Here is a 19,246-nt window from a genome sequence, read left to right as displayed (position 1 = left end):
TAAAGCCCATTAAACATCCAAAACAGATAATATAATAGCATGTAACAATCAAAAATTATAGATACGTTGGAGACGTATCAAGCATCCCCAAGCTTAATTCATGCTCGTCCTCGAGTAGGTAAATGATAAAAACAGAATTTTTGATGTGGAATGCTACCTAACATAATTTTCAATGTAATTCTCTTTATTGTGGCATGAATATTCAGATTCGAAAGATTCAAGACAAAAGTTTAATATTGACATAAAGACAATAATACTTCGAGCATACTAACCAAACAATTATGTGTTCTCAAAATAACATAGCCAAAGAAATCGCATCCCGACAAAATCATATAGTTGATAGAGGCAAAGGTGTCCCGTCTTTCGATGAGATGATGGATATCGCTTTGGTGGCAGTCGACTTTGACGATCCGACTACGAACGTGCGAGGACGTCGCGCCTTAGCAATCGCTAAACCAACTCCGAGAGGTTATTGACCACGCCGGAGCACGATCAACCTGACCACGAGGGTCTGTTTCCTGCGAGCAAACGAAGAACAAGCAAGAAACTGAGATTGCAATCTGGATATTGCGAATATAAGATGAAAGCTTTATTGATCAAGGTGGGGTTCTGTGACGCCTTTGTCTGGTCGTTGAACACAAACGAAGTACGCGAAGTTGCAGCTATGGCGAACTTTTAATCTAAACAAAACCCAAAGTCTAAACGATGCCCTAAGGGCTGTATATATGGAGGAAGAGGGGGGGAATTTCGTGGCCCTTGGTGGAGGGGTCCGAAATCAACCCTATCTCTTGTTTCCCCACACATACGGACTCTAAAAATAGCCTATACTTATGTATTTCGAAATTACATGGGCCTGGCCCAATAATAAGGTGACGCAGCACCTAAAATAGCCTCGGGACGAAATTTATGAAGTGGCATCTTGTATATTTCGTCCAAGGCTTCATGCACCCATTATGGTGGCTTCAAAGTCCTGAAATCATCACTTGTAACTCCGTTCTTGTTCCCCTTGCGCATGCCATCATCTCCATGCTTGTTCTTGCTCCAATGTTCATCCTTCTCCAAGCTAGGCCCTTCATTTGTAAGCAAAACAAATGTATCCAATTTAGGCAGCATCATATTCTCATGAACATTAGAATCATTACCAAGAAACGAAAGTACCTGGTAATTTAGTTGGCGTGCGCGAGCTCTACTAATTGGTCCAGTACGTATAGCCGCAGGGCCTGTGGGTGTAACAATGGTATTGATGTCCTCATCATCCTCCCCTTCTTGAAATGAAGTCGTCCTCGACGGAAACTCATCTTCCTCACCCAAATAAGGCTTCAAATCTGCAATGTTAAAAGTGGGACTAACCCCAAAATCTGCAGGCAGCTCAAGTTTATATGCATTATCATTTATTTTCTCTAACACCTTAAAGGGACCATCAGCCCGTGGCATGAGCTTTGATTTGCGCAAATCAGGAAATCTATCCTTACGCAAATGTAACCAAACAAGATCTCCAGGTGCAAACACAACATGTTTTCTACCCTTATCTCCAGCAAGTTTATATTTGGCATTCATACGCTCAATGTTTTCCTTAGTTAACTCATGCATTTTTAAAATCAATTCAGCACGTTGTTTAGCATCAAAATTAACCTTCTCCGAAGATAGAAGAGGCAACAAATCAATAGGTGCACGAGGTAGGAAACCATACACAACTTCAAAAGGGCACATCTTAGTAGTAGAATGCAATGAACGATTATAAGCAAATTCAATATGAGGCAAGCATTCCTCCCACATTTTCTTATTACTTCTTCAAAACAGCCCTAAGCATAGTAGACAACGTTCTATTGACTACTTCAGTTTGTCCATCAGTTTGGGGGTGACAAGTAGTACTAAAAAGCAGTTTAGTCCCCAACTTAGCCCATAAACATCTCCAAAAGTGGCTAAGAAATTTAGTATCACGATCTGAAACAATAGTATTTGGCACACCATGCAAGCGAATAATTTCACGAAAGAACAAATCAGCAACATTAACACCATCATCACTTTTATGACATGGTATAAAGTGTGCCATTTTCGAGAATCTATCCACGACAACAAATATGCTATCCCTCCCCTTCTTTGTTCGAGGTAAACCTAAAACAAAGTCCATAGATATATCCTCCCAAGGAACACTAGGTACAGGCAAAGGCATATATAAACCATAAGGATTGAGTCGTGACTTAGCTTTTTGACATGTAGTGCAGCGAGCAATAAAACGCTCAACATCCCGTCTCATCTTTGGCCAAAAGAAATGTGTGGCAAGTACGTCCTCCGTCTTCTTCACGCCAAAGTGTCCCATTAATCCTCCTCCATGCGCCTCCTGCAACAACAAAAGACGAACGGAGCTAGCTGGAATGCATAGCTTGTTAGCACGAAACACAAATCCATCGTTAACAACAAACTTGTTCCACATTCTTCCTTCTTTACAATTCTGCATTACATCTTTAAAATCAGCATCATGCACATATTGATCTTTGATGGTCTCCAAACCAAATATTTTGAAGTCAAGTTGTGAAAGCATAGTATAGCGACGAGACAATGCATCAGCAATAACATTTTCTTTTCCCTTCTTGTGTTTAATGACATAAGAGAAAGTCTCAATGAATTCAACCCATTTAGCATGTCTACGATTCAGTTTAGCTTGACTTTTAATATGTTTCAAAGATTCATGATCAGAATGTATAACAAATTCTTTGGGCCATAAATAATGTTGCCATGTTTCTAAAGTCCGAACAAGAGCATATAATTCTTTATCATAAGTAGAATAATTCAGACTAGGCCCACTCAATTTTTCAAAAAAGTATGCAACAGGTTTGCCATCTTGTAATAACACACCTCCTAATCCAATTCCACTAGCATCACATTCAAGCTCAAAAGTCTTATTAAAATCAGGAAGTTGGAGTAAAGGAGCATGTGTCAACTTATCTTTCAATACCGTGAAGGCTTCTTCCTGTGCGGTACCCCAAAGAAAAGGCACATCTTTCTTTGTAAGCTCATTGAGAGGTGCAGCAATGGTGCTGAAATCTCTCACAAAACGCCTATAGAATCCAGCGAGGCCAAGAAAACTCCTCACTTGTGTGACCGTTTTGGGCTGCGGCCAACTCTCAATAGCTTCAATCTTGGCTTTATCAACTTCAATTCCCTGTGGAGTAACAACATAGCCAAGAAAAGATACTCGGTCGGTGCAAAAGGTGCACTTCCCAAGGTTACCAAACAAACGTGCATCACGTAGAGCAATAAAAACAACACGTAAATGTTCCAAATGTTCTTCCAAAGATCTGCTATAAATCAATATGTCATCAAAGTAAACTACCACAAATCGTCCAATGAAAGCACGTAAAACTTCGTTCATTAATCTCATGAAAGTACTAGGTGCATTAGTTAACCCAAAAGGCATGACTAACCACTCATATAATCCAAACTTAGTTTTAAATGTTGTTTTCCATTCATCTCCCAATTTCATACGAATTTGATGGTAGCCACTACGCAAATCAACTTTGGAGAATATTGTAGAGCCACTCAATTCATCAAGCATATCATCTAGCCTAGGAATAGGATGACGATAACGAATAGTAATATTATTAATGCCTCTACAATCAACACACATACGTGATGTACCATCCTTTTTCGGCACTAGAATAATAGGAACAGCACAAGGACTAAGGGATTCGCGTATATAACCTTTGTCGAGAAGCTCTTGTACTTGACGCATAATCTCCTTCGTCTCCTCTGGATTGGTACGGTATGGTGCACGGTTTGGCAGTGAAGCACCGGGAATTAAGTCAATCTGATGCTCAATCCCTCGAATAGGCGGTAATCCCGGTGGCACGTCTTGTGGAAAAACGTCAGCGAACTCCTGCAAAATGTTAGTGACAGCAGGAGGCAAAGAGGAAGGCACGTCCTCGAATGAAAATAATGCCTCTTTGCACACAAAAGCATAGCAAACAGATTTGCTGAAATCTAGCTCATCAATATCAGATTTGGTGGCAAATAAACATGCACTTTTCAATTTAATTTCAGAAGCAACACTAGATGGTTTATTATTAGGCTTCATTTGTTGCTCAAATTCTTTTGCCACAATCTGATTTTCACTCTTATTCTTCTCCTGTTGTGCTTTATTAGCTCTATTAATATCATCTTTCAAAATGGAATCAGGAGTCATAGGAAGCAAAGTAATATTTTTATCCTTATGAACAAGAGTATAGTGATTGTTTCTACCATGGTGTACAGAATTTTTATCAAATTGCCATGGTCTACCAAGTAATAAGGAACATGCTTGCATAGGTACCACATCACAATCAACATAATCAGCATATGTAGAGATACTAAAATGCACACGAACAGTACGTGTTACCTTAACCTTGCCGCTGTTGTTGAACCATTGGATGTAGTAAGGATGTGGATGTGGTCTTGTGGTGAGAGAAAGCTTCTCCACCATCTCCATGCTAGCCAAGTTGTTGCAGCTCCCTCCGTCTATTATGACGCGCACAGAACGTTCCTTCACAACTCCCTTGGTATGGAACAAATTGTGCCTCTGATTTTGCTCAGCTTGTGTGACCTGCACACTCAAAACACGTTGAGCAACTAAACATTCATACATGTCAGCGTCTTCAGGAGCCATGTATTGCGTCTCATGATCAGAATCATCTCCACCATGTTCTTCACGTGTAATAAGAGCCAATGTCTCCTCATCATAGTCACTAGCGGACTCATATCCACCATCCGCAGTAGCAATCATCACACGCGGAGATTTGCATTCCCTCGCATAATGACCTCCTCCCTTACAACGACGACAAATAATATCACTTGTGTGCCCTGTTGATGCCATGGAAGAAAAAGAACGCTGTGCAGGCCCCGCAGGTGCGCTCTAGGCAGATAATGGTGGTTGTGCCTGTTTTCTTGTATCACGGCTGGAGGTGGCACCGGATGGAGGTGCTGGTGCAGTTGAAGTAGAAGATGCACGTGGTGTCCATGATGAAGGTCGGCCTGCAGAAAAGTTAGTTCGCCCCAATGCTTGTCGATCCTGCACTTCACGTTCAGCTTTACAAGCAAGATGGAATAAACGAGTGATATTAGTATACTCCTTATAGTCTAGAATGGTCTGAATCTCTCTATTTAATCCACCCAGAAAACGTGCAAGCATAGCTTCATTCTCCTCAACAATACCACATCAAATCATGCCAGTTTGTAATTCCTGATAATATTCTTCTACAGAATTTTTTCCTTGTCTTAAACGCTGCAATTTTTGAAGCAATTCACGTTGATAATATGGTGGAACCCAACGCGTACGCATAGCAGTTTTCAAAGCAGCCCAAGTAGTTGGAATAGGATATAATCTACAATGTTCAGACCAACAGACACATGCAAAACTAGTGAAAGCACAAACAGCAGGAGCAACCCGTCTCTCCTCGGGATATTGTAAACATGTAAAACGTTGTTCAGTTTCTAACTCCCAAGTAATATATATATCAGGAACATATCTACCCTCAAATGGTGGAATATTCAATTTCAGTTTAGGAATATGGACATCATCTCGTACCTGAGGTGGTGGTGCAGGCCTACCATTACGAATATATACCTGAGGTCGACCTGCTGGTGGTGGTGCTGGTGGTTGTACGTAGTTCTGATTTTTAGCAACCTCATCCTCGTAATCTCCCACATAATCATCCTCCTCCGCATCAGCAGCAGGAGCCACAGAAGTATCAACAGCAGCACCAACAGTTTGGCCAAACGCAAGAGGAACACGGCTCGCTCGGTGGAGGTCTATTTCGTGACGTGGAGGTAGTCGTTGTTGTTGTTGTTGGAGAGGTGCGTTAGGTGCAGCGGGTGGTGGTGGTGGAAGACGCGCGAGCAATTCATTAAACTTGTTATCGAGCTTTGTTTTGAACGTCTTCTCCATGCCATCTATCTTCTCCATGGCCTCTTCAAATCTGTTTAGCACGTCTTGCACCTGTCCACTCATCATTTGCTGAAATTTATCACGCAAATCCTTATTCGTCATGTTCTCCCAGTCAGTCTCGTCGGCTTGTGATCCTGGCATGGTTAGCAGCAATATAAACACACAAGAATATGATCCTACAGACTACTAACAAGAGGTGGTGGTGGGTGTCACAAATCCGTCAAGCAAATCTCAAATTCTTACCAGTTCTTACCTAGCAGCAGGCGGTGATCGGCAACCGTTGTAGTCAAAAACTCTCAAAGCTTGGATAGAGCGATTACCAGGGAGAGTCAAACGCACGACGTAGATGTATGTGGAGCTGGGAAGGCTTATAATATGGTAGCAAAAAGGGTCAGCAATAATCAATTCAGAGATGCAAAGTTGAATAAACGCTCAACGACGGTACTGTGCTGGTCCTAGGCTAGACTGTGCTAGAGACGCGAGCCTAGAACACCAACAAAATCACGGCGCGGCACGTAAACAAGGGAAAAGCACACTCTGGAATTTTTTTTCCGCTCTTTTTTTTTGCGCTCTTTTTTTTGCGCTGCTTTTTTTTTTGCGAAAAATCACTATAATGGAGAGTGTCTCAAAACTCTTCCTAGCTCAAACTGACAGGATGGGCACGAAATTTTTTCGACCAATTTTTTTTCGACTGCCCGGACCCAAAAACTGGAAACGGGTCAAAAAAAACTTCCTATAATGGCACCTGTCTCAAAACATTCAGAAACACCTAAAAATAGGATAGCCAGAAAATTTTTCGACAAATGCGTTTTCGAAAAATTTTGGGCCTAAATGGAGCGTGGTTTCCAGACTCTTTTTTTTCTTCCGAAACCTACTCCGGCAAGGAAACACGAATCGGAATCTAGATGGATCTCGAAAACAAACCTAATATGACAAGAACTCGGATTGGTGGTGGATATATGGTGGTAGATGGCAGCGGTGGTGGTATATGACAGCTGTGGTGGTATATGGATACGGATTCGAAGCGGTGGCGGATAAGCGGTGGTGGTAGATGGCAGGGGTGATGATGATGGTGCGGCGGCGGCGTGACAACTTATGACCAGAACTCGAAACTCTAATAGACTAGACTCTAAGACTAGCAACTAGACACGACGATGCAACCGCAAATTCAACAAAGCAAAACCCTAAAAAGATTATGCAAAGGCTCAGATTGGTTCGGATATGATGAACTAACCCTAATTTTTTTTGTGGCTTTTTCGTGGACTATAGGTATGAAGAACAGATTCGATCTAAACTACGAAAAACTGTAAAATCTCACCGAGCAACCTAGAAATCTGATACCACTTGATAGAGGCAAAGGTGTCCCGTCTTTCGATGAGATGATGGATATCGCTTTGGTGGCAGTCGACTTTGACGATCCGACTACGAACGTGAGAGGACGTCGCGCCTTAGCAATCGCTAAACCAACTCCGAGAGGTTATTGACCACGCCGGAGCACGATCAACCTGACCACGAGGGTCTGTTTCCTGCGAGCAAATGAAGAACAAGCAAGAAACTGAGATTGCAATCTGGATATTGCAAATATAAGATGAAAGCTTTATTGATCAAGGTGGGGTTCTGTGACACCTTTGTCTGGTCGTTGAACACAAACGAAGTACGCGAAGTTGCAGCTATGGCGAACTTTTAATCTAAACAAAACCCAAAGTCTAAATGATGCCCTAAGGGCTGTATATATGGAGGAAGAGGTGATGAGGACATCAATACCATTGTTACACCCACAGGCCCTGCTGCTATACATACTGGACCAATTACTAGAGCTCGCGCACGCCAACTAAATTACCAGGTACTTTCGTTTCTTGGTAATGATTCTAATGTTCATGAGAATATGATGCTGCCTAAATTGGATACATTTGTTTTGCTTACAAATGAAGGGCCTAGCTTGGAGAAGGATGAACATTGGAGCAAGAAAAAGCATGGAGATGATGGCATGCGCAAGGGGAACAAGAACGGAGTTACAAGTGATGATTTCAGGACTTTGAAGCCACCATAATGGGTGCATGAAGCCTTGGACGAAATATACGAGATGCCACTTCATAAATTTCGTCCCGAGGCTATTTTAGGTGCTGCGTCACCTTATTATTGGGCCAGGCCCATGTAATTTCGAAATACATAGGTATAGGCTATTTTTAGAGTCCGTATGTGTGGGGAAACAAGAGATAGGGTTGATTTCGGACCCCTCCACCAAGGGCCACGAAATTCCCCCCTCTTCCTCCATATATACAGCCCTTAGGGCATCGTTTAGACTTTGGGTTTTGTTTAGATTAAAAGTTCGCCATAGCTGCAACTTCGCGTACTTCGTTTGTGTTCAACGACCAGACAAAGGCGTCACAGAACCCCACCTTGATCAATAAAGCTTTCATCTTATATTTGCAATATCCAGATTGCAATCTTAGTTTCTTGCTTGTTCTTCGTTTGCTCGCAGGAAACAGACCCTCGTGGTCAGGTTGATCGTGCTCCGGCGTGGTCAATAACCTCTCGGAGTTGGTTTAGCGATTGCTAAGGCGCGACGTCCTCGCACGTTCGTAGTCGGATCGTCAAAGTCGACTTCCACCAAAGCGATATCCATCATCTCATCGAAAGACGGGACACCTTTGCCTCTATCAAGTGGTATCAGATTTCCAGGTTGCTCGGTGAGATTTTACAGTTTTTCGTAGTTTAGATCGAGTCTGTTCTTCATACCTACAGTCCACGAAAAAGCCACAAAAAAAATTAGGGTTAGTTCATCATATCCGAACCAATCTGAGCCTTTGCATAATCTTTTTAGGGTTTTGCTTTGTTGAATTTGCGGTTGCATCGTCGTGTCTAGTTGCTGGTCTTAGAGTCTAGTCTTTTAGAGTTTCGAGTTCTGGTCATAAGTTGTCACGCCGCCGCCGCACCATCATCATCGCCCCTGCCATCTACCACCACCGCTCTGAATCCGTATCCATATACCACCACCAATCCGTGTCCATATACCACCACCGATCCATATCCATATACTACCACCGCTACCACCACCGCTGCCATATACCACCACCATATATCCACCACCAATCCGAGTTCCTTGCTTATTAGGTTTGTTTTCGAGATCCATCTAGTTTCCGATTCGTGTTTCCTTGCCGGAGTAGGTTTCGGAAGTAAAAAAAAAAGAGTCGGGAAACCACGCTCCGTTTAGGCCCAAAATTTTTCGAAAACGCATTTTTCGAAAAAAAATCTGGCTATCCTAATTTTAGGTGTTTCTGAGTGTTTTGAGACAGGTGCCATTATAGGAAGTTTTTTTTGACCCATTTCCAGTTTTTGGGTCCGGGCAGTCGAAAAAAAAATTGGTCGAAAAAAAATTTTCGTGCCCATCCTGTCAGTTTGTCCTAGGAAGAGTTTTGAGACACTCGCCATTATAGTGATTTTTCGCACAAAAAAAAGGAGCGCAAAAAAAAAGAGCGAAAAAAAAATTCAGAGTGTGCTTTTCCCTTGTTTACGTGTCGCGCCGTGATTTTGTTGGTGTTCTAGGCTCGCGTCTCTAGCACAGTCTAGCCTAGGACCAGCACAGTACCGTCGTTGAGCGTTTATTCAACTTTGCATCTCTGAATTGATTATTGCTGACCCTTTTTGCTACCATACTATAAGCCTTCCCAGCTCCACATACATCTACGTCGTGTGTTTGACTCTCCCTGGTAATCGCTCTATCCAAGCTTTGAGAGTTTTTGACTACAACGGTTGCCGATCACCGCCTGCTGCTGGGTAAGAACTGGTAAGAATTTGAGATTTGCTTGACGGATTTGTGATACACCACCACCACTTCTTAGTAGTCTGTAGGATCATATTCTTGTGTGTTTCTATTGCTGCTAACCATGCCAGGATCACAAGCCGACGAGATTGACTGGGAGAACTTATCGAACAAGGAGCTTCATGATAAGTTTCAGCAAATGATGACTGAACAGGTGCAAGATGTGCTGAACAATTTTGAAGAGGCCATGGAGAAGATTACTGGCCTTGAGAAGACGTTCGAAACAAAGCTCGATAACAGATTTAATGAACTGCTTGCGCGTCTTCCACCACCGGCTGCACCTGTCGCACCTCTGCAACAACAACAACTACGCCCCCTTCCGAATCAGTATGGACGAGCACAGCGTGTTCCTATTGAGCCAGGACAAAATTCTGGTGCCGCTGCTACTGCTGTTGGTGCTTCTTTGGCTCCTGCTACTGCTGCTGCTGGTACCCAGGAGGATGATGATTATGTGGGAGATTATGAGGATGAGGTTGATCAAAATCCGAACTACGTGCAGCCACCAGCACCACCACCACCAGGTCGACCTCAGGTATATATTCGTAATGGTAGGCCTGCACCACCACCTCAGGTACGAGATGATGTCCATATTCCTAAACTGAAATTGAATATTCCACCATTTGAGGGTAGATATGTTCCTGATATATATCTTACTTGGGAGTTAGAAACTGAACAACGATTTACATGTTTACAATATCCTGAGGAGAGACGAGTTGCTGCTGCTGTTTGTGCTTTCACTAGTTTTGCATGTGTATGGTGGTCTGAGCATTGTAGATTATATCCTATTCCAACTACTTGGGCTGCTTTGAAAACTGCTATGCGTACGCGTTGGGTTCCACCATATTATCAACGTGAATTGCTTCAAAAATTGCAGCGTTTAAGACAAGGGAAAAATTCTGTAGAAGAATATTATCAGGAATTACAAACTGGCATGATTAGATGTGGTATTGTTGAGGAGAATGAAGCTATGCTTGCACGTTTTCTGGGTGGATTAAATAGAGAGATTCAGACCATTCTAGACTATAAGGAGTATACTAATATCACTCGTTTATTCCATCTTGCTTGTAAAGCTGAACGTGAAGTGCAGGATCGACAAGCATTGGGGCGAACTAACTTTTCTGCAGGCCGACCTTCATCATGGACACCGCGTGCATCTTCTACTTCAACTGCACCAGCACCTCAATTAGGTGCCTCCTCCAGTCGTGATACAAGAAAACAGGCACAACCACCATTATCTGCCAAGAGCGCACCTGCCGGGCCTGCACAGAGTTCTTCTTCTTCCAGGGCATCAACAGGGCACACAAGTGATATTATTTGTCGTCGTTGTAAGGGAGGAGGTCATTATGCGAGAGAATGCAAATCTCCGCGTGTGATGATTGCTACCGCGGATGGTGGATATGAGTCCGCTAGTGACTATGATGAGGAGACATTGGCTCTTATTACACGTGAAGAACATGGTGGAGATGATTCTGATCATGAGACGCAATACATGGCTCCTGAAGACGCTGACAGGTATGAATGTTTAGTTGCTCAACGTGTTTTGAGTGTGCAGGTCACACAAGCTGAGCAAAATCAGAGGCACAATTTGTTCCATACCAAGGGAGTTGTGAAGGAACGTTCTGTGCGCGTCATAATAGACGGAGGGAGCTGCAACAACTTGGCTAGCATGGAGATGGTGGAGAAGCTTTCTCTCACCACAAGACCACATCCACATCCTTACTACATCCAATGGTTCAACAACAGCGGCAAGGTTAAGGTAACACGTACTGTTCGTGTGCATTTTAGTATCTCTACATATGCTGATTATGTTGATTGTGATGTGGTACCTATGCAAGCATGTTCCTTATTACTTGGTAGACCATGGCAATTTGATAAAAATTCTGTACACCATGGTAGAAACAATCACTATACTCTTGTTCATAAGGATAAAAATATTACTTTGCTTCCTATGACTCCTGATTCCATTTTGAAAGATGATATTAATAGAGCTAATAAAGCAAAACAGGAGAAGAATAAGAGTGAAAATCAGATTGTGGCAATAGAATTTGAGCAACAAATGAAGCCTAATAATAAACCATCTAGTGTTGCTTCTGAAATTAAATTGAAAAGTGCATGTTTATTTGCCACCAAATCTGATATTGATGAGCTAGATTTCAGCAAATCTGTTTGCTATGCTTTTGTGTGCAAAGAGGCATTATTTTCATTCGAGGACGTGCCTTCCTCTTTGCCTCCTGCTGTCACTAACATTTTGCAGGAGTTCGCTGACGTCTTTCCACAAGACGTGCCACCGGGATTACCGCCTATTCGAGGGATTGAGCATCAGATTGACTTAATTCCCGGTGCTTCACTGCCAAACCGTGCACCATACCGTACCAATCCAGAGGAGACGAAGGAGATTATGCGTCAAGTACAAGAGCTTCTCGACAAAGGTTATATACGCGAATCCCTTAGTCCTTGTGCTGTTCCTATTATTCTAGTGCAGAAAAAGGATGGTACATCACGTATGTGTGTTGATTGTAGAGGCATTAATAATATTACTATTCGTTATCGTCATCCTATTCCTAGGCTAGATGATATGCTTGATGAATTGAGTGGCTCTACAATATTCTCCAAAGTTGATTTGCGTAGTGGCTACCATCAAATTCGTATGAAATTGGGAGATGAATGGAAAACAGCATTTAAAACTAAGTTTGGATTATATGAGTGGTTAGTCATGCCTTTTGGGTTAACTAATGCACCTAGTACTTTCATGAGATTAATGAACGAAGTTTTACGTGCTTTCATTGGACGATTTGTGGTAGTTTACTTTGATGACATATTGATTTATAGCAGATCTTTGGAAGAACATTTGGAACATTTACGTGCTGTTTTTATTGCTTTACGTGATGCACGTTTGTTTGGTAACCTTGGGAAGTGCACCTTTTGCACCGACCGAGTATCTTTTCTTGGCTATGTTGTTACTCCACAGGGAATTGAAGTTGATAAAGCCAAGATTGAAGCTATTGAGAGTTGGCCGCAGCCCAAAACGGTCACACACGTGAGGAGTTTTCTTGGCCTCGCTGGATTCTATAGGCGTTTTGTGAGAGATTTCAGCACCATTGCTGCACCTCTCAATGAGCTTACAAAGAAAGATGTGCCTTTTCTTTGGGGTACCGCACAGGAAGAAGCCTTCTCGGTATTGAAAGATAAGTTGACACATGCTCCTTTACTCCAACTTCCTGATTTTAATAAGACTTTTGAGCTTGAATGTGATGCTAGTGGAATTGGATTAGGAGGTGTGTTATTACAAGATGGCAAACCTGTTGCATACTTTTCTGAAAAATTGAGTGGGCCTAGTCTGAATTATTCTACTTATGATAAAGAATTATATGCTCTTGTTCGGACTTTAGAAACATGGCAACATTATTTATGGCCCAAAGAATTTGTTATACATTCTGATCATGAATCTTTGAAACATATTAAAAGTCAAGCTAAACTGAATCGTAGACATGCTAAATGGGTTGAATTCATTGAGACTTTCCCTTATGTCATTAAACACAAGAAGGGAAAAGAAAATGTTATTGCTGATGCATTGTCTCATTGCTATACTATGCTTTCACAACTTGACTTCAAAATATTTGGTTTGGAGACCATCAAAGATCAATATGTGCGTGATGCTGATTTTAAAGATGTAATGCAGAATTGCAAAGAAGGAAGAATGTGGAACAAGTTTGTCGTTAACGATGGATTTGTGTTTCGTGCTAACAAGCTATGCATTCCAGCTAGCTCCGTTCATCTTTTGTTGTTGCAGGAGGCGCATGGAGGAGGATTAATGGGACACTTTGGCGTGAAGAAGACGGAGGACGTACTTGCTACACATTTCTTTTGGCCAAAGATGAGACGGGATGTTGAGCGTTTTATTGCTCACTGCACTACATGTCAAAAAGCTAAGTCACGACTCAATCCTCATGGTTTATATATGCCTTTGCCTGTACCTAGTGTTCCTTGGGAGGATATATCTATGGACTTTGTTTTAGGTTTACCTCGAACAAAGAAGGGGAGGGATAGCATATTTGTTGTCGTGGATAGATTCTCGAAAATGGCACACTTTATACCATGTCATAAAAGCGATGATGCTGTTAATGTTGCTGATTTGTTCTTTCGTGAAATTATTCGCTTGCATGGTGTGCCAAATACTATTGTTTCAGATCGTGATACTAAATTTCTTAGCCACTTTTGGAGATGTTTATGGGCTAAGTTGGGGACTAAACTGCTTTTTAGTACTACTTGTCACCCCCAAACCGATGGCCAAACTGAAGTAGTCAATAGAACATTGTCTACTATGCTTAGGGCTGTTTTGAAGAGTAATAAGAAAATGTGGGAGGAATGCTTGCCTCATATTGAATTTGCTTATAATCGTTCATTGCATTCTACTACTAAGATGTGCCCTTTTGAAGTTGTGTATGGTTTCCTACCTCGTGCACCAATTGATTTGTTGCCTCTTCCATCTTCGGAGAAGGTTAATTTTGATGCTAAACAACGTGCTGAATTGATTTTAAAAATGCATGAGTTAACTAAGGAAAACATTGAGCGTATGAATGCCAAATATAAACTTGCTGGAGATAAGGGTAGAAAATATGTTGTGTTTGCACCTGGAGATCTTGTTTGGTTACATTTGCGTAAGGATAGATTTCCTGATTTGCGCAAATCAAAGCTCATGCCACAGGCTGATGGTCCCTTTAAGGTGTTAGAGAAAATAAATGATAATGCATATAAACTTCAGCTGCCTGCAGATTTTGGGGTTAGTCCCACTTTTAACATTGCAGATTTGAAGCCTTATTTGGGTGAGGAAGATGAGTTTCCGTCGAGGACGACTTCATTTCAAGAAGGGGAGGATGATGAGGACATCAATACCATTGTTACACCCACAGGCCCTGCTGCTATACATACTGGACCAATTACTAGAGCTCGCGCACGCCAACTAAATTACCAGGTACTTCCGTTTCTTGGTAATGATTCTAATGTTCATGAGAATATGATGCTGCCTAAATTGGATACATTTGTTTTGCTTACAAATGAAGGGCCTAGCTTGGAGAAGGATGAACATTGGAGCAAGAACAAGCATGGAGATGATGGCATGCGCAAGGGGAACAAGAACGGAGTTACAAGTGATGATTTCAGGACTTTGAAGCCACCATAATGGGTGCATGAAGCCTTGGACGAAATATACAAGATGCCACTTCGTAAATTTCGTCCCGAGGCTATTTTAGGTGCTGCGTCACCTTATTATTGGGCCAGGCCCATGTAATTTCGAAATACATAAGTATAGGCTATTTTTAGAGTCCGTATGTGTGGGGAAACAAGAGATAGGGTTGATTTCGGACCCCTCCACCAAGGGCCACGAAATTCCCCCCTCTTCCTCCATATATACAGCCCTTAGGGCATCGTTTAGACTTTGGGTTTTGTTTAGATTAAAAGTTCGCCATAGCTGCAACTTCGCATACTTCGTTTGTGTTCAACGACCAGACAAAGGCGTCACAGAACCCCACCTTGATCAATAAAGCTTTCATCTTATATTCGCAATATCTAGATTGCAATCTTAGTTTCTTGCTTGTTCTTCGTTTGCTCGCAGGAAACAGACCCTCGTGGTCAGGTTGATCGTGCTCCGGCGTGGTCAATAACCTCTCGGAGTTGGTTTAGCGATTGCTAAGGCGCGACGTCCTCGCACGTTCGTAGTCGGATCGTCAAAGTCGACTTCCACCAAAGCGATATCCATCATCTCATCGAAAGACGGGACACCTTTGCCTCTATCAAGAGGGGGGGGGGGGATTTCGTGGCCCTTGGTGGAGGGGTCCGAAATCAACCCTATCTCTTGTTTCCCCACACATACGGACTCTAAAAATAGCCTATACTTATGTATTTCGAAATTACATGGGCCTGGCCCAATAATAAGGTGACGCAGCACCTAAAATTGCCTCGGGACGAAATTTATGAAGTGGCATCTTGTATATTTCGTCCAAGGCTTCATGCACCCATTATGGTGGCTTCAAAGTCCTGAAATCATCACTTGTAACTCCGTTCTTGTTCCCCTTGCGCATGCCATCATCTCCATGCTTGTTCTTGCTCCAATGTTCATCCTTCTCCAAGCTAGGCCCTTCATTTGTAAGCAAAACAAATGTATCCAATTTAGGCAGCATCATATTCTCATGAACATTAGAATCATTACCAAGAAACGAAAGTACCTGGTAATTTAGTTGGCGTGCACGAGCTCTAGTAATTGGTCCAGTATGTATAGCAGCAGGGGCTGTGGGTGTAACAATTGTATTGATGTCCTCATCAGCTTAAATACAAATTGTTCTTTGATAAACATCATCCTGAGACTATTACCCTGCCTGCTCCTTCCTTGTTTGATTTATCTACAGGTAAGTACCTTGTTCTGTTAGAGGCTATTCACGCCTACCGGAACCCTACATCAGCCATAGAGCCAGAGTCGGAACCACAAGTTGATCCTCCACGATAGTCTAATTACCATTGGGATCCGGAAATGATTGCTAGCCAGTGGCAATCAGAGTCTTCTTCTTCACAGTACGACCCCAACTATTATTATGGATATCTGCCAGGCCAGCTGTGGCCATAGACCAACTTAGGCCAAAAGCCTAAGCTTGGGGGGGATACGTATTTCTCATCGACGTTACATTTATGTTCACACACTCATTGCTAGATGTCGGTGCTCATACTTTTTCATTGTATCATCCATGATTCGTTTATTTTCTTTTTGTGCTTTCTTCTTGTGTGTTTAATAAACCTTAAGAAGAACCAAAAAAATTAGTTGTAGCTTTTAGCTAGTTTTAATTTCCATGCTTGTAGTAGTAATTGAAAAGAAAACCCAAAAAGATTTCTTGTTCTTCTTTTGCTTGTTGGGAGCTTTCCCGTGTAAATAGTTTTATTTCTTTTCTTTTCTTTGGGGATCAATAGGAGAAGACCATGATTAAATTGTTGAAGTGGCTCTTATATGCATTATTGTTGATCTGACGAAAGAGCCCGTATTGCATTGTCTTCTCCTGTTTATTGAATGCTTGCAGATTCCAGATTAGTCCAATGCACATGCACTACTACTATTATTATCCACATCGTTCGGTCGTGCAAGGGAAAGGAAATTATGACGATATATGATGGACTGACTTAGATGAGAAAAGCTGGTATGAACTCGACCTCTCTTGTTTTTGTAAATATGATTAGTTCATCATTCCTGATTCAGCCTATTATGAATAAACATGTTTGCAATGACAACTAGAGATCATAGTTTCTTGTGCCATGCTTGATTAGCTAGGAGTTTATAATGGTTTACCTTGCGTGCCAACATGCTATTAAAATGGTTGTGATGTGGTATGATAGGGTGGTATCCTCCTCTGAATGATTTAAGTGACTTGACTTGGCGCATGTTCACGCATGTAGTTGAAACAAAATCAACATAGCCTTCATGATATTTATGTTCATGGTGGATTATATCCTAATCATGCTTGCATTCGGTGTTGATTAATTTTAATGCATGTTTATGACTGTTGTCGCTCTCTAGCTGGTCGCTTCCCAGTCTTTTTCTAGCCTTCACCTGTACTAAGCAGGAATATTGCTTGTGCATCCACCATAAACCCCAAAGTTATTCCATATGAGTCCACCATACCTGCCTATATACGGTATCTACCTACCGTTCAAGTAAATTTGTATGTGCCAAACTCTAAACCTTCAAATAAATATCCTGTTTTGTATGCTTGAATAGATCATATATCAACTAGGGTTGTCCGTATCTTCCATGTGAGGCGGGTTATTCTTAAGACGAGTGGACTCCGCTCCTCACTCACGAGAAAAATGGCTGGTCAACGGGATGCCCAGTCCCATGCTTTATGCAAACTAAATCAAAATAATTGCAAACAAAACTCCCCTTGGGATTCTTGTTAGTTGGAGGCACTCGTTGTTTCGAGCAATCCATGGATTGATGATTGTTGGTGGAAGGGGGAGTATAAACTTTACCATTCTGTTTGGGAACCGCCTATAATGTGTGTAGCATGGAAGATATCGCCATCTCTTGGTTGTTATGTTGACAATGATAGTATACCGCTCAAAATATTATTCACCTCTATTTCAAAACCAATCTCTGGCACCTCTACAAATCCCTGCTCCCCTCTGCGAAGGTCCTATCTATTTACTTTTATGTTGAGTCATCATCCTCTTATTAAAAAGCACCAGTTGGAGAGCACCGCTGTCATTTGCATTCATTACTGTTAGTTTACATTGAGTATGACTTGACTGGCTCTCTTTTACCATGAATTACAATGTCCAGTCAGTCCTTGATATTTAAAGGTGCTCTGCATTTATGTTCTGCAGTCTTAGAAAGGGCTAGCGAGATACCATCTTGTTATATCATATTATGATTGTTTTGAGAAAGTGTTGTCATCCGAGATTTATTATTATTGCTCGCTAGTTGATTATGCCATTGATATGAGTAAACATGAGACCTATGTGTTATTGTGAATGTGGTTAGTTCATAATCTTTTATGAAAACTCGAATGCTTGCTTTACATATTTACAACAACAAGAGCAAACCGAGTTTGTAAAAGTTTGTCTTTATCATTTTCAGTTTGTCAACTGAATTGCTTAAGGACAAGCAAAGGTTTAAGCTTGGGGGAGTTGATACGTCTCTGTCGTATCTAATTTTCCAAACATTTTTGCCCTTGTTTTGGACTCGAACTTGCATGATTTGAATGTAACTAACCCGGACTGACGCTGTTTTCAGCAGAATTGCCATGGTGTTATTTATGTGCAGAAACAAAAGTTCTCAGAATGACCTGAAACTTCATGAAACATCTTTTTAGAAATAATAAAAAATCCTTACAAAAGATGAAGACCAGGGGCCACACCCTAGCCATGAGGGTGGGGGGCGCGCCCCCTACCTCGTGGCCCCCCTGGAGCTCCTCCGACCTCAACTCCAACTCTATATATTTGGTTTCTGAGAGAGAAAAAATCAAAGAGAAGGATTCATTGCGTTTTACGATACGGAGCCACCGCCAATCCCTAAAACCTTTCAAGAGGGCTGATCTCGAGTCCGCCGGGGCTCTGGAGAGAGGGGAATCCGTCGCCATCGTCATCATCAACCTTCCTCCATCACCAATTTCATGATGCTCACCGCCGTGCGCGAGTAATTCCATCGTAGGCTTGCTGGATGGTGATGGGTTGGATGATATTTATCATGTAATCGAGTTAGTTTTGTTAGGGTTTGATCCCTAGTATCCACTATGTTCTGAGATTGATGTTGCTATGACTTTGCTGTGCTTAATGCTTGTCACTAGGGCCCGAGTGCCATGATTTCAAATCTGATCCTATTATGTTTTTCATCAATATATGAGAGTTCTTGATCATATCTTGCAAGTCTATAGTGACCTATTATGTGTTATGATCCGTTAACCCCGAAGTGACAATAATCGGGATACTTATCGGTGATGACCGTAGTTTGAGGAGTCATGTATTCA

Source organism: Triticum aestivum, chromosome 4A, assembly GCF_018294505.1.
Source record: "Triticum aestivum cultivar Chinese Spring chromosome 4A, IWGSC CS RefSeq v2.1, whole genome shotgun sequence".
Lineage (NCBI taxonomy): Eukaryota > Viridiplantae > Streptophyta > Magnoliopsida > Poales > Poaceae > Triticum > Triticum aestivum.
The sequence above is the reverse complement of the archived record's forward strand: the minus strand, read 5'-3'. Positions refer to the sequence as shown.